An 18,369-nucleotide genomic window follows, 5' to 3' on the forward strand; every position below is an offset into this window, starting at 1 on the left:
ATAAATGAATAAATAAATAAATAAATAAATAAATAAATAAATAAATAAATAAGTAAGTAAATAAGTAAATAAACAAATAAATAAATAAGTAAATAAATAAATAAGTAAATAAATAAATAAATAAATAAATAAATAAATAAATAAATAAATAAATAAATAAATAAATAAGTGAATAAGTAAATGAATAAATGAATAAATAAATAAATAAGTAAATAAATAAATGAATAAATAAGTAAATAGATAAATAAATGAATAAATAAATAAATAAATAAGTAAATAAATAAAACAATAAATAAGTAAAGAAATAAATAAATTGGTAGGTAGACAAATAGTTAAATAAATAAATAGATAAATAACCAAATAAATAAATGGATGCATAAAAAAATAAATAATAGGAAAAATGGCAAGGTACTGGAAAAATAATATTAAATTATTTTTAACCTCGATAGTATTAGTTGAGGTCTTGAAAATTAAAGAATTTGGCGGTATTTTAGTCTATTTAAGACTATTAAAATTATGACACTTCTTGTCCGACAAAGTGTTTCATAAAACTTGAATTTTGTTTGTATATTTTCTATGCCTTTCTTTAAACTATTTCTTTTAAAATGCAATGCAAGTTCAGTTTCTTATTTTATTGGAGGATATTTTTCATACCTGCAAGAACAATATGCAGAATTTACGGCGTAAGTGGAAGTATATGAGGAAATATGGCATTTCTTTAGAAAACGTATTTCGATATAACGGAATTTCACTATAAATAAATAATTAATTAATTTTTAAGAGTCCCATAGGATTTCGTTAAATTTCTACAAGTATTTTATTTTAGCCTACATTAGTGTTCGTCAGTTGTCCTAAAACAGCAATAAGGCACCACTCATGAATCAAGAAATAATGGGGTAGAGTGGCCAGTTCCTTACCTCCTCCATTGCATACATCGCAGACTAGTAACATATTACCCTAATCAGACTTCAGATATATACAAACAATTCTTCCTTTGGCACATGTTATCAAGTGAGATGTACTGCCTGATAATAGATGTACATATCATACATATCCTCAATCAGAGGTAATAGCCTATATAGAAATAGGAAAACGTATCGAAGAAGGAAAAGAAGCAACAAAACAACTTAATCATCTTTAATGGAATATACAAATAGGGCTAGATACCTGGATAGTGATATAATAATCAAGTTTTGAATGTTGGAGAGCAAAGTGTTATGTTTGGAGATGCAATCTGTGTGACAGCACAAATTATGAGGAAGCGGTTAATGGCTATAGAAATGGGAAACTGGAGACTATGTTTTCGGTTTACACTGAGATATAGCGTCAAATATGAAGGTATTAGTAAGGAACATGGAAATTGGTACTAATATTATTTATACCGTTCAGGCAAATAGATTAATATAATACCGTCACATCTTCCTTAAAGGAAGAAAGACGCTGGCTTAAGAATATGGTGGACTGGATACTGTCACAGGGGCGCAAAAGAGAAAGATAAAAGAACAAAATGGTTTGATGACCTTAGAGAAAGCATGGCAGAAAGACGCCTTCAACAGACGACTGGCAAAACAGCGAACTTTGGAACCTGAAACTGCGATAAACGATCGTGTATTTCATTTGAAATTTCGTATTGACTTATCCACAGTATACAAAGTATATACTCTTTGTTGAAGAGGCGACTCAGAAGAGTGGTAGACGAAGACATGGAAGAGGATCAGGCGGTGTTCCTGCCAGGAAGTCAGACACATGATCACATCTACACCATAAGAACAACAATGTAGAGAAGCATGGAGCGTATTCCGAATCTCACCGGTGAGCAATCCGATGGCATCAATGTGTTCCGAATTCCACCGATGACGTCATTGATGCTCCACCGGTGTCGCACCGGTACCATCAACTTGCAGAGGTGGTGGCAGTCTCCATCAGCCGCCATCAGTGAATCTGATTGGTTCTTGTATAGGGCGGGAATTAGCAGACGAATGACATCGTGCACTGTTGTGTCATGGCGGTGTGTTCTGCTTTAGTTCTGCTGTATTGTTTGTAATGAGCACAACGTAAAAACAATATATTAATGGCTTATGAGCGAACATGTCAACGGACCCGTTATTACTGCCGGTTCAAGAAATAAATTGTTTATGCTATCTTTTCTTTGAACGGGATGAGAGTACGAAAATTTCGCAAAATTTTGCTAGCGTAGCACAGACAACAACTTGTACAGTCGCCATGACAGCCATCGATCCTTCCAGCAGTTTTGTTCCTGATTTCGCTGCAACGTGACGTCACTGATGCCACCGGACCGGTGAGATTCGTAATAAGCTGAGAGCTAAGAATAAGGATCTATACCTAGCGTTCCTTGATTTGAAAGCTGCATTAGACTCTGTTCCAAGACAACATGTATGGGAAGCATTAACGGCGAAGGGGTTCCCAATGAGATTACTGAATGCAGTGAAGAATATTTATAAGCAACCGGTGGGAATAGCTCGAATGAATTGCGAAACGTTCGGAGAATTTTCAATGGAGAAAGGAATTAAACAAGGGGATAGCCTAAGTCAATTACTTTTCAATATATTTTTGACGGAATAACAAAAATATGTAAACGACGAACACACAGAACGAATTTGGGTATGTGGAGAATGAGACCAGTTTATCTTAAAACACTGTTATATGCCGATGACATCATGTTAATAGCGGATAAACCAGAGAGACTCCAGTATACAATATTGGAATGTAATGAAGAACTGAAGAGGAAAGGAATGGTAGTGAAAATAGTTAAAAATAAAGTAATGTGGGTATCAAAACAGGATAGAAAGGAAGAAGAATTTAATGTAGTCTGTGATGGAATACCTCTAGATAAAGTAGAAACTTTTGAATATCTCGGTACCATTATAAGTTGAGATGGGAAAATTGAACAAGAGATATTAAATTGAACTGAAAAAGCACTCTCAGCCTACTACCAAACGAATAAAAAAAATGCAGATTTACCTACAACTCGATAATGGCCCCGATTACGTTGTAAGGTATGGAGAGCCTTGCATTACAAGACAAACACATGAGTAAGATTACTGCTACGGAAACTAAATTTGGTAAGAAAAATATAAGAGATAGAATCAGAAATAAAAGACTCCGAGAACAGGCTGGACAGAGGAAAGCTATGAGCATGGTAGTGGAGGAACACCAATTGAAGTGGTATGGCCATGTCAAAAGAATGGGAGAGAAAAGGAAAGCAAAAAAGGTTTTTGAAATGCGAGTGGAAGGGAGATATGGCAGAGGAAGACCATGTATAACATGGGAGAAGAGAACTGGACAGAAATGTGGGAGAAATGAAGAGATTTAGTAGTAACAGACAGGAGTGGCAGAGATGGATAGACCGAGGTTACCCCGACGCTTGACAGCATAAGGGATGGAAGAAGAAGAAGAAGAAGAAGAAGAAGTATTAACTACTAAATTTTTGTACTGGTGACTTTCTACCTGATGAATTTATCACTGCTGTGAATCAGACTTTGTTTTCGAGAGCTCCCGAACTGTATCGAAGTGGTGTTATTCTTTATAGAGGTTTTAATATTTTGTCTAAGATTGTACATTCCTGCCTGCAGTTATTGGAATGAAGTAGTTTTACGGCCAACTGTACGAACTCATATTTCAGTTCCATAACACTCCACGGCAGCAGATTCTCCCCTTCATATATAACACAGCAGCAGTGGCGGCAGAGTTTTAAAATGTGAAAGCAGGTTAATAAATTATCAACGAGTTACATACCCAGTTGTATAATTACACAAGTTGGTGCAAATTAAAAATAACATTCCGGACTTATTTTACTAAAAAAGAATAATTCCTCCATTCTCATTAAGTTCTGCAAGAACAATAAAATTATTACATGTTTAAAATATTTAGCTTGGGGTCTTCTTTCAGTTTTTTTACATTTATTCAGTTGAATCAATATTACTTTATGCCATCCTAGCATTATAAACAGGTTGTTACTGCATCCAATATCGTTCGCAATTGGCTTATTATAGTATGTGTGCCAATAAAAGCAATGAAGTATTCACTATGACGTAATACCGGAACGCTTGCTATTTAGCGCGACATAACAAGAAATGAAATGCAGAAGGTAACGTATAATTCATTTCCAATCTTTAACAATTTTGTATCAATTTTTTAATATCACATAAAACAGTTGTGTGGCTCAGAGAAAAGGAACATTTGTAACATAACCTGCATTTCTCTTTAAGGTTGTTCTGGAGATCCAATCGATGATCAAAACAAATTGGGGAACCGAATTATATCTCTATGGAGGAAGCAGAGAAGGTAGACTGGGCTTAATTTGGTTTCGTCTAGGAGCCTGGAGGGCACTTAAAACCGTCAACGAAGAGGGGGCGAGAATATGTCCTCTTTGCGGTAGAGGTGAGACATCAACCATATTTTATCGGAGTGTGAAGCCACAGAAGCGTTAATGTTCTTTTTGTATTTATTGTGTCTTTTTTCTCTATTTGTTTTTTTATTGCGTGTGTATGTTTTTTATGTATTACCTTTATATTTATTATTTGGATTATTTGTTGCAGTTTCAATAAGGAATTGAATTGTTTATTTATATATGTATGTGTGTGTGTGTTTCATTGTGTGTGTTTTTTTCTCCTTTCATATCTTACATTTATTTTATTTGTATTATTATTATTTTTCTGAAATTTGGCATGAAGTTAGATTAGTTGTAATTGTGATGATTAATGATAACGGTAGTAATAATAATATCTGTTTTTTTACTATTTTATTATTAGTAGTATTATTTTTGTGTTCTTTGAAGTTTCAAACTGTGCATAGTTATAGCACGAATGGCCGTACGGGCTCGTGCGAAGGATCTTGTGTACATGAGTTTCTATAATTTATTATGTATCAATAAATGCACTTTATCTATCTTTATTCAGCGTCAATGCCAGGCGCAACTAATCGATACGAACATATGAAGACTTTGTCAGCTATGGATCCTGAATTTATTTCATAATTTATTTCCTACAATATATAATGCTAAGATGTCATAAAGTGTTGTATCCAACTCGTGGATGATCTTATTATGACACTCGTGACAAACGTTCCCTCAAGCCATAATCATCAAGATTATCCACTTGTTGCAGAATAACTATTATTGTTTTATAGCAGAAATATTAACACATGTCTTAAGAACTTCCACATCTCTAGCGAGGATACTTCGTATAACTCGACCGAGGCGATGACGCTATACGAACGCAGGAGAAGTACAAGTGGCGCCCCGGGCTGCAGGACTCCAGTACCCTTGGTCGAGTAATAACATGAGATGGACAAACCATGATGGAGTCCAATGACACAGGGACAATATGTCATTATGCCTTCGCTTAAGACATTACATCAGAATTATGACGAACAATTATCCCACCTTAGGGATTTGGCATTCCTCAGATATATATCCGTATCTCCAACATATATTAATAAAGTCAAGAAATCTATCTAGGAATAAATCTGGAGCACATTGTATCTAGGAGTAATCTTTACAACGAAAATGTGACAACACCGCTTGACGTTACAAAAAAAGATATATCCAACACAAAGCCTGCCACTACGGTATTAACTGAACGAGTTTACTACATCTATGTCGACGTCCTTACGTTTCGGTGAATAGTTGCACCATGTTTGTAATATAACGTAGGGGTATTATTTAGCACAACCTCTTTAAGAATCATGGTTGAGTGCTTTAATTTATTTACCTAATGAATTACTCCATCGGGACTAAATATCCCTTCCAAAACGTTGCGCATGTAAAGTATGTATTCGCCAGACAGAATACAAACCTAAAATTAATTTTCATTATAAATTTAACCTCCCATGTCAGCTCACATTCCTCCAGGGTTCATACCCAAAGCATTGAAATTTTTCCTCTCTCATACTTGCTTCTAACATCAACATCGTTAACTTAATAGCCAGAATAATTACGCTGGAAATAAAAAAGTATGTAAAGCACTTTCACAAAACCTCCCTAAGGACAGAGAATTCTCAAAGCCATTACTCTTCATGTGTACAATATGAAATCCCCTGACGGGATTCGAACAAAATATAATTGAACTGAGAGAAAAGGCGCCAACGCTCTGTTTTTTAAATGCGTTCTGTGAATTCCTAACAATTATAAAAGGTCAGGTCTCTTGAATTACAATGGCAGTAAAAGGTGTATACTAAACGCCCTAGTAATAATGAAAGATTGTTCCGTTGCTATAGTCTAGAGATCTCGACGTCTGAGAAATGTTATTATTCAAACTCATAACCATGAGATAGCCGCCATTTTCAAAATAATCGTGTTAAAAGACGTGTATTTACAATAGAACTACATTTCAGATATTACGAATTGTTTTTGAAAACCGACTCTACATTATTGAGGACTTAATCTATACTAATAATAAATCTGTAGCCGAAATTTTTCTGGTAATTTTCGATTTTCCAAAAATAATTGGTCCTAACCACCCTGAAACCGAAAATCGCTTTTTGAAATTTTTGTTTGTATGTCTGTATGTCTGTTACCTTTTCACGCGATAATGGCTGAACGGATTTCGATGAAAATTGGAATATAAATTAAGTTCGTTGTAACTTAGATTTTAGGCTATATGGCATTCAAAATACATTATTTAAAAGGGTGGTTATAAGGGGGTCTGAATTAAATAAATCAAAATATCTCGCTTATAATTAATTTTTGTGAAAAATGTTACATAATAAAAGTTTCTTTAAAAATAATTTGCGATAAGTTGTATTCCTTGAACAATTTTGATAGGACAGATATTTAATGAGATAAATGAGTTTTAAAATTAAAATAACTGCCATCTAAGGCCGTGTAATGAATTAAAAAACAAATGACTTCGTCTATAAGGGGCCTTGGACAGCAACAATCGAAAGCTATGAAAGATAGCCTACAGATAATGTTTCTGAAGTAATATCAAAACTAAATTAACCGATTTGTATAATTAATTATTAATTCACCATCGGAAAGTGTAGTTTCTCTAGATGGACATAATGCTATAATGTTATTACAGTAACTTCTGAGTGAATCGAGGACAGGTAAGATTAAAATAGCTTCTTATGCACAGAAAACGTGGTAGGCTATTCTGTACATTCGTTTCCTGTATTTCCTAAAATAATTTTTATGACCAAATGAGTAGTCTCTGGATCAAAATGATCGCATTTTAATTATGCAAATACAATTTAAATTAAGTAACATAATAAACGATTTATCCTTATATCAAACATGGATGTTCCCTGGATCAAATGCCCTATTTTAATTATGTAATTACTTTATATTTATTTCTAACGGGTGCAGCGGAGCGGACGGGTACGGCTAGTATGGTAAATAATTTTGAAGTAAAATATTGATACTTACTTACTTACTGGCTTTTTTTTTTGTCCACACCTGTGGAGTAACGGTCAGCGCGTCTGGCCGCGAAAACAGGTGGCCCGGGTTCGAATCCCGGTCGGGGCAAGTTACCTGGTTGAGGTTTTTCCGAGGTTTTCTCTCAACCCAATACGAGCAAATGCTGGGTAACTTTCGGTGCTGGACCCCGGACTCATTTCACCGACATTATCACCTTCATTTCATTCAGACGCTAAATAACTTGAGATGTTGATACAGCGTCGTAAAATAACTCAATAACATAAAAAAATACTGGCTTTTAAGGAACCCGGAGGTTCATTGCCGCCCTCACATAAGCCCGCCATTGGTCCCTATCCTGAGCAAGATTAATCCATTCTCTATCATCATATCCGACCTCCCTCAAATCCATTTTAATATTATCTTTCCATCTACGTCTCGGCCTCCCTAAAGGTCTTTTTCCCTCCGGCCTCCCAACTAACACTCTATATGCATTTCTGAATTCGCCCATACGTGCTACATGCCCTGCCCATCTCAAACGTCTCTTTGCTGTGGTCGTGCCAGAGAATCAGTCCCATTCCGAGGTTTATTTGAAGGATTCGTAACAAGCTGTTTTTACGGTGATGGGTTGTTAGCCCTTCGCCCAACCCTAAAGCTGGAGGACCACCCCTCATCGGCTGTCCGCGACTGCTTATTCAATATATTCACAGCTACTCTCCATATCTGGAGGCCGTCTCCTCGATCCGCAACCTGAGGACGCGCCATGCCGTAGTGATAAAATATTGATACATTGTAGTTTACTGATTACCAGATTTATATTATTTCGAATAGCATCATATCATATTACATTGCAGCATATAATATATTGTGTTGCATCTTTTCAAATAGCATCTGACTATATTGATCTCAATGAAGGGGGCGAGAGCAACGGTGAATTGTTCAATGGTTGAGCTGTTTGGACTTTTTCCATTGCTAATTTTCAAAATTGTATAGTTTGGCTGGTGAATTGTATATGGTTTTAAAATCAATAGTAGTCTGTATAGCTCTACTGATGAATTGCATATGCTGTAAATGGTATAGTAGTCTGTATAGCTCAACTGATGAATTGTTTATGATTATGTACAAATTTGTATAGCTTAATGAAAGTAAGTAAGTAAGTTTGTAAATTGAATTAATCTGCTTACTTTGTATTATATATGTTTGTATAGTTTTGGTTGATGAATAGTATATGCTTTAAATTGAATAGTAATCTGTATAGCTCTATTGATGAATTGTTTGTGTTTGTAATTTGAAGTAATTTGCATGATATGTATTATAAATTTCTGTATATTACAACTGATTGAATTGTTTATGCCTTAAATTGAATTAACTTACTTGTTTTGTATTATATGTTACAGATCAACTTATGGATAATCGTTTACGTTTGTAAATTTAATTACTCTGACTGGCTGTCTATATTTTTAGTAGAGCCCTCGATGTAGCTCAGTCGGCAGACTCGCTGGCCTGCTGATCCGGAGCTGCGCTCGGGCTTGAATAGGATCCCCATTTGGTCTCATTGAATGGTTTCTTCCGAGGTCTTCCCCAGCCATGGGACTGAAGCTGGATGGTCTATGGCGAGTCCTCAGCCTCACTTCATTTCACCCCCTTTGGTCTGATTACCTGGTTGGGTTTTTACCGAGGTTTTCCCCAACCATAAGGCAAATGCCGGGTAATCTTTTGGCGAATCCTCGGGCCTCACATCATCTCACTACAGCCCCCCAAAATATTGCAAAAAATTGTAGAAAATTACAAAATTGTAAAACTGTAAAAATTGTAAAAATTTGTAAAAATTGTAATTGTAATATTGTAAAATTTTGACTTGTTCCACATCTTAAAGCTTCATTGCTCATGTAAGATATATAGAATATAATAAATGAAATGAAAAAAAAAATGAACGTTTCGAAGGGTGGATCTCTCTTCGTCGTCAGGTGAAAACTTACTAAGGGAATCGTTACAAACTAGGCCGACCAGACGTCTCCGATTTCCGGGGACAGTCCCCAATTTTGAGTTACTGTCTCCGGGGAGCAAATGTCCCTGTTTTTGTCCCCGGAAATTAATTTTACCCCCAGAAGCTTTGATTTTGTTTCAATAACATTTTACTGGAATTGCTGCGATTCATGCACATTTCTGAACGGGTCTCAGTATCGGACAGAAGAACCAGCAAGCACGATATGAGACATTCTGCACTCTTCGAGAGGAACATAGCATCTTTTTCTTTGGTCATTTTAGCATTTGCGTTGCGCGGAAGTATTAGATGTGCCGCAGCATCCATTTTTAATTAGTTCAAAAAATGAGGAATTTTGTGACAAACCAAGAGGTGAAAAGTGGTATGATGTTTGCCAACATTTCAAAAAAGAATCCATTCCATTTGAAAATCTTCTCAAAATAGCGTCATTAATCATGTGTCTTTCAGTCAGTAATTCATCAGCTGAAAGACTTTTCTCCACAATGAACTCAATCTAGACTGATGAAAAGTCGGGAATGAAAGTTGAAACAGTTAAAGCTTTTTTAAAAGTGAAAACAAATTTTCATTTCTCATGTGAAGAACTTGGTGTGAAGCTGTATGGGAATGAACAGATCCTTAAAAAGATACATTCTTCAGACAAGTACTTATAAAATGTGTATGTGAGAGTTCAATGTGTACAATATTATGTGAAAGACTTCCATGCATGCGTCGGTACTGAAATTGAATTCTTAGAGACTATAATTATGTTTAAAAGTTACGTGTATTTATGCATTTAATTAAAGAATGTTAAGATGCTCTACAAATTTAGCGTGCAAAGTTCTATCATTGTGTCTACTATTAAATGCATAATCTGAAAATTTTCAACGGAGAGCGACTAGGTAAGCGTTTGTGGATTTCCTTGAAATTACCGATGTCCCCTGTTGGACCATAAAAAATCTATCTATTACAAATCTGACGGTCGGTGCGAAATATAAAGACGGAACACACTATGTCATAAATTGTTGTAACGTGAACTATATACTGGTGTTCATTTCAAAGTGTGTCATGACGTCACTGTTGCGAGTCGACGATTTGAAGCGAATTTCAGCTTTTTTGTCAGAGAAGTTGCCTATTATTCAAGGCGTTCAATCTGAACTTGAGAACGTGTACGGTATAACTTGAACGTCGTAGCAACAGATTGCGGTCTGTACGGTCTGTGTGCTACCATAACCTCTTTAGAACTGTGTTTTGCGCGGGCAAGTCGTACGCAGGGTATTTGTTATCATCGGTAACGGCAACATTCCACAACACAAATCAAATGCTCCGTGCCCATGTTGACCGTCGAAGTTAATGTCAACAAATACGTAAGTAATCGTCTTCACAGTCTCCCCATTTCCCGAAAGTAAGAAAAAAACTCACCTCAGTACGTGTTTCCAAACAGTTCACATTCCTGCCACTACCGGCGTTACCGTACGTATCGGAAAGTACTCTTCAGAATGAACGCCGCACTTGCCAGGCAACTTCTCTGGCACATAGGTAATACGCCTTTGCGGAAGTGTAGGAAGATTGAATTCTCTAGGCTCATCGGCTAGCTACATGACGGCATACAGCGAGCCATGACACACTTTGAACTGAACACGTAGTATAATGAAAAGAAGAATAAAAAGAAGAATTCCGTGATTGTAACTAAACACTAAACACTAAAGCAAGTCTTGCGGAGTAAATGACTGGAATTACACTGCAGAGCAATGACCTCAAAAGAACATTGTTACTCTTTACAGCGTCACAACACGTCAAATTTCGTATTCTCAAAAATATTGGACGTATCAAAACATTTATTTGATAAAACCAGTTCGTACTGACTTGCTCTATTATGTCCGTGAATTAATGTAGTAGGTTCCCTTTCACTCTGTACAGAGGTCAGCATCAGACGTTTTCGCTCGAGCGCCAAGTAGTTCATAGCATAATCTGATAGGTAGCCACATACACGATGGGTAAAATTGCCACGAGCGATAAATCCTCGAACGGTATAAGCCGAGCGTTAGACATTCGTTCTTGTTACAGTAATGAACTGTGTAGTAATATCATAGATGTTTATCATTTCATTTCAAAACTCTGCAGTGTTTAATTAACCTCTCCATAGTACAAGTACAAAACTTGCTTTGAAATGTAATATAAATGTTGTAGGTATTTTTTTTCCCCACACACAGGAATGATTTTGTTTTTGTCACATCTGATAGATGTTATTGGATGTAAATGTAATTATTATAAACGGAGAACACAATCACGATAATGCAAGAACTGTATCAAGTTTTATAGTGTTAATAATAATAATAACAATAATAATAATAGTAATAATAATAATAGATAGATAGATAGATAGATAGATAGATAGATAGATAGATAGATAGATAGATAGATAGATAGATAGATAGATAGATAGATAGATAGATAGATAGATAGATAGATAGATAGATAGATAGATAGATAGATAGATAGATAGATAGATAGATAGTAAGATAGACAGGCAGGCAGGCAGGCAGGCAGGCAGGCAGGCAGGCAGGCAGGCAGGCAGACAGACAGACAGACAGAGATAGATAGATAGATAGATAGATAGATAGATAGATAGATAGATAGATAGATAGATAGATAGATAGATAGATAGATAGATAGATAGATAGATAGATAGATAGATAGATAGATAGATAGATAGATAGATAGATAGATAGATAGATAGATAGATAGATAGATAGATAGATAGATAGATAGATAGATAGATAGATAGATAGATAGATAGATAGATAGATAGATAGATAGATAGATAGATAGATAGATAGATAGATAGATAGATAGATAGATAGATAGATAGATAGATAGATAGATAGATAGATAGATAGATAGATAGATAGATAGATAGATAGATAGATAGATAGATAGATAGATAGATAGATAGATAGATAGATAGATAGATAGATAGATAGATAGATAGATAGATAGATAGATAGATAGATAGATAGATAGATAGATAGATAGATAGATAGATAGATAGATAGATAGATAGATAGATAGATAGATAGATAGATAGATAGATAGATAGATAGATAGATAGATAGTTTATTTTGCAAAAACATGTGGAACATGTATGGCATCGTCATATACAATTAAAAATACATGATATAATACAATGGATACAAATTAAGATACATGAATATTAAAAAACTCATCGACATCATACAATAGATTTGCCAATAATATAGTCCTAATTCGTGTCCTAAAAATTCGGAATGGAAGATTCCTTATATCAACAGGTAGACTATTAAATAATTTAAAAGCAAAGAATAAAAAACTATTTTGAGTAATACTGTATTTACATTTGTCAATATATAAATGTGTAGTATTTCTTGTAGAATATTTATGAACAGAAGTACATGCTATATAATTATTAATGTTATTCCGAATGTGAAGAAGACAGGCCAATACATACATAGACGGCAATGTCAAGATTTGTGATCTTATAAAAAGAGGTTTACAATGAGTCGTATTTGGTACTCCATAAATTAATCTTAAAGCTTTCTTTTGTAATATGAAAAGAGCTTGAGCAGAAGTATGGTGACCCCAAAGAATAATACCATAATTTAAATGACTTTGTATATGGCTATGAAATATTGTAAACAATACCTTGTTAGGTAAATTATTCCTTAACAACCTTAACATATATAGGCCTTTACTTAATTTCTTAGCAACATAGTCAACATGAGTTTTCCATCCCATTCTAGGCTTAAGAAAGATGCCCAGAAACCTAACAGCAGTATTACTAACAGTAGTAAGACGATTAATAATAATAGTAATAATAATAGTAATAATAATTTCTAATAATTAGTGTATCAATCTTTGCGCCTGTAACAGTTGTGCAGCATGATTGTTCGTTTTATTATATTTTCTGTGACGTTATCTCTGTACTAATATTGTTATTAATCTGCTGCTATATAATAATATTTTGTAAAACGTTTCTACATTGTTGCAGTATATAGGCGGAACACTATGTATGGACCTATCATATTATATATATGGTAAATCAAATATTGAATAATTATTATTAATTAGCAATAATAACTGTACATCGAAGTTTTTCATACTATTTTATTTATAACTTCATGTTACTCTTTTGGTACGTTCCATTGACAGTTCCAATAAACGTCTGTCATAAACGCAGAAAATAAAGCCTTATTTTTACCGTGTGAGCAAAACATATGTGTATCTTATCTGTCGCCTTCCATACAAGATAAGACATGTCGGTGAGATGACCTTGTACTGTGCTTCTATTTATTACGAGCGTATCACGACCGATCGTATCTCACTCGAGGGTGCGACACTCGACCGTGTTCAAGCGAGCGATTTAACTCCAATGCAGCACTCTGACTCTGTATAATTATTCTGAATCCACAAAATGAGCCATAAGTTATGCAGAATATTTCTTCGCTTTTGATTAAGTTGTTTGTGGTTTGTATACAAAATGTACCTGATTCAGGATAGTAAATACTGGATTTTAATCTGTTTTCTCACTCACACTGAACGAACTGTTCTTGAAAGCGTAATTAAATGAAGCAATAAATATATTCCGTTCTGTTTACTGAGTTCATTAGGTCGGGCCCGACGTGGCGTGTTTGAAGAGCTACGGAATTTTTCATTTGCTGGGACGCCAGTTGTCACTGGTCTTTTAAACGCGCGCAGATCACAAAGCGAAGAGCTCCTCGTGTGTGCGGCATGCCGCATGTACTATTTGCATATGTTTGATGCGCTTCCATGTAGCGCTCAAGAGCAATTGAGGTTAACACGAAACTAGACCCTCGGCCCCAGTACTTGTTTCCGCTCTTTGTGTCCCCTTAAACTGTGCTTTGCGAGTGTTTAGAATTTGTAGAATGCCAGGTATCCGTGCCCCAGCACATCGTACTCAATTGGAACCTGAATGGCTGCATAGATGGAAGAGTTCAGGGAATTTAGCATTCAATCCCGACAAAACAGCAGCGGGTCAGAGTCAAAGTGGGACAATTACGTTCATCGTCAACATCGTCGCCTGAAACGCAGAATGCTGTGTTCAACATCTTTATCATCAACATCATTGAAAAGATGTTATAAGGTGGAAAATAGTAGAAATTTAATTACTTAGGCATTTATAGATAGATAGATAGATAGATAGATAGATAGATAGATAGATAGATAGATAGATAGATAGATAGATAGATAGATAGATAGATAGATAGATGGATGGATGGATGGATGGATGGATGGATGGATGGATGGATGGATGGATGGATGGATGGATGGATGGATGGATGGATGGATGGATGGATGGATGGATGGATGGATGGATGGATGGATGGATGGATGGATAGATAGATAGATAGATAGATAGATAGATAGATAGATAGATAGATAGATAGATAGATAGATAGATAGATAGATAGATAGATAGATAGATAGATAGATAGATAGATAGATAGATAGATAGATAGATAGATAGATAGATAGATAAGTGCATTTATTGATGCATAATAAATTATACAAACTCACTGTATACAAGATCCTTCGCACGAGCTCGTACGGCCATTCGTGCTGTAGCTATGCACAGTTTGAGTCTTCAAAACGAAAATAATACCTACTAATAATAAAATAGTGAAACAATAGTTATTATTATTACTACCGTTATCATTGATTACCACTATTATAGCTAATCTAACTTTATACCAAATTTCACAAAAATAATACAAATAAAATAAAAGGGAGATATGAAAAACAGACACGCACAGTGTCACACACACACACACACACACACACACACACATATATATATATATATATACAGTATAAACAATTCAATTTCTTGTTGAAGCTGCACCAAATAATCCAAATAATAAATATAAAGGTAATACAGTATATGAATAAAAATATACACACGCAATAAAATACAAAAGACACAGTAAATACAAAAAAAGAACATTATCCCCTAATTATATCATTCGCTCAATGTAAATATTACTCATTGCAACACTAATAAATCTTTCCCTTATCCATCGGCTCCCTCCCCCTCGGCCAATTGCCCCTTCAACTGACGAACCTTAGCCATAAATCTTCCCACATTGTCATAGGATTTAACGTTATTTAATACAGCGTATGTCGCCAAGTGCCCCCTGCTAGATGTAATGAAGGACTCTGGCAGGAATCGTTTCCTCAGAGCTTCTGTGGCTTCACACTCCGACAAAATGTGGTGTGATGTCTCGCCTCTACCGCAAAGAGGACATATTCTCGCCCCCTCTTCGTTGACGATTTTAAGTGCCCTCCAGGCTCCTAGACGAAACCAGATTAAACCCAGTCTACCTTCTCTGGTCCCTCCATAGAGATATAATTCAGTCCCCCAATTTGTTTTGATCATCGATTGGATCTCCAGAGCAACCTTATCCCTACATTCCCCTTCTGTTATTTGCCTGTCTATATCCTTCAGGCGTTTCTTGACTTTCCGCCAGACATTTCGCTTGTTCCTGCAATCTTCCCCGATTATGAATCCCATGCCTATTTCCTCCAACCCTCTCTATAATGTTGCCATCAATACTACATGTAAACATTTTAAACTATATAGGTTTCATTATTATGCATTGTCATAAGTAACGCCACGGGCGAGTTTCATTCTGTTGATAATTTCACAGGCGCGAAGCGCGAGGGAAATTATCTGAAAAGATGATTCTACGAATGACATATGCTAAGGCTATTTCGTGAATGGAATATTCACTAGAATAAAAAAAAAAACACAAATTTTATTCCATTTACTTTACTTGCATATCGAACTTCGTACGTTGGAGCAAGTCCCCTGCAATCGGTAAACTTCACGTTTAGGTAGAACAAGAAAGTCAAGGATTATGGACCGTAAAATGTCAATCATACAGAAATGGTTATTAAATTTTAAGAGTTGTTATTTCATTAAAAGAGTGATTCTGATACAACGTTAATATAGACTACGGATCATATTGCAAATAAAGAAACAAACAAACAAATTAAAACAAAAAACAAAACAAACAAACAAATAAATACATAAATAAATAAATAAATAAATAAATAAATAAATAAATAAATAAATAAATAAAGAATAAATAAGTAGATAAATAAATAAATAGATAAATAAATAAATAAATAAGTAAATAAATAAATAAACAAGTAAATAAATAAGTAAATAAAAGAATGAAAGAATAAATAAATAGATAAATAAGTAAATAAATAAATAAATAAATAAGTAAATAAATAAATAGGTGAGCAATGTAAATGTAGGAGGTCTAAAGTACATAATGTCTAATTAGCAATTACCTCTAATGAAAAATAAGTCTACATTTATCCATGTATAATAGAAGGTCTCATTCTAAAATGTCTAATTTTGAATTAAGTCTAATAAAAATAATGTCTACTGACGCACGGTCTAAAACCAAAATATCTAATTGGAAATCATGTCTATTCAGTGTCTAAAACTGTCTTATGGGAAAAGGTCTTATACCAAAATGTCTAATGTTGAATTAGGTCTAATCACAAAATAATATCTACTGCTCTAGTAACAATATCCATTAACTTCATGGTACAGTATGGTCAATTGAAAAATAGTAAATAAATAACATTGCAACTCCTAAATACTATTAATCTATCAGTGTTACAACTCTCTGATCCGACAGAACCATGTAGTATTATCGCACATTGCCAAATTGGAAACAATCCATAACAGAACCGTTAGAGGAAAATTTAAAGGGTAGAACTATCTAATGAATATATATTATGTATCACGGTTGCAGATATAAAATATAATTTTTACTGTGTTTAAATATATACACTGTGTAGTCAAAATGTGTTGCACATTTGTTACCTTTCACAACTTTAGACAACACCGGAAGTTAGACATAGAGGTACTGGACATGATTGTAAGTTAGACATAGTTGTAATGGACTTCATTTTACATTAGGCATATTGATACCAGACCCTCCTTGGACTTTCTGTTGACAGATCTAAGGAATTAAGTACTATTATATTAGACTTGCGGAGGCTTAAATAATTTATGAGGAAACAAAGGGGAAGGTAGAAAATAGAAAAGATTGGAGAAAGCTGGGTTTGCAGTGAAAGACCTGATCTTAGACAGTACACTAAATGAAATAATGTTAGACATTAAAATTTTAGATGTACTGACCGCTAACAATAAATAAATAAATAAATAAATAAATAAATAAATAAATAATGCAAATACAGTAAATAAAAAAAGAAATAAATAAGTAAATGAATAAATAACTAAATAAATAAGTAAATAAATAAAACAATTAAGTAAATAAAATATTTAAGTAAATAAATATATGAATGAATGAATGAATGAACGAATTAATTAATAACGCTATTACAGACATGGACAAATTATTAACAAAATTGACGATTTTTATGATAATTCTGTTTACAAAATTTGACTTTTCAATTTAGAATACAGTTGACAATTTTGCATAGTTCTATCATTACAGTAGACAGAAATATGCAAAAATGTCAACTGTAGTTTAAATTGAAGAGTCAAGTTTTGTAAAAAAATATATAGTCTAATAAAAATCTTCAATTTTGCTAATAATTTGTAAATTAGCAAAAATGTCAACTGCATTGAAGAGCCAAATTTTGTAAAAATATAAAACAAAAATCTTCAGTTTTGCTAATAATTTGGAAATATCCCAAATGTCAACTATAGTCCAAATCGAAGAATCGAATTTTGTAAAAATAGAAAATAAAAACCTTCAGTTTTGCTAATAATTTGTAAATATGCAAAAATATCAAATGTAGTCCAAATTGAAGAGTTACATTTTGAAAAATATGCAATACAAATCTTCAATTTGGCTAATTATTTGGAAATACACGAAAATGTCAACTGTAGTCTAAATTGAAGAATCATATTTTGTAAAAATATATAATAAAAATATTCAATTTTGCTAATAATTTGTCCACGTCTGTA

General features: G+C 34.0%; 1 protein-coding gene across 1 annotated transcript in view; it reads right to left on the bottom strand.

The window, feature by feature from the left end:
- The window catches only part of LOC138700577 (protein sidekick-1-like), a 309,648-nt gene that overhangs the window by 196,498 nt on the left and 94,781 nt on the right, over positions 1 to 18,369 (bottom strand). The window lies entirely within an intron of this gene.

Source organism: Periplaneta americana, chromosome 5 (assembly GCF_040183065.1).
Source record: "Periplaneta americana isolate PAMFEO1 chromosome 5, P.americana_PAMFEO1_priV1, whole genome shotgun sequence".
In the NCBI taxonomy this organism is placed as follows: Eukaryota; Metazoa; Arthropoda; class Insecta; order Blattodea; family Blattidae; genus Periplaneta; species Periplaneta americana.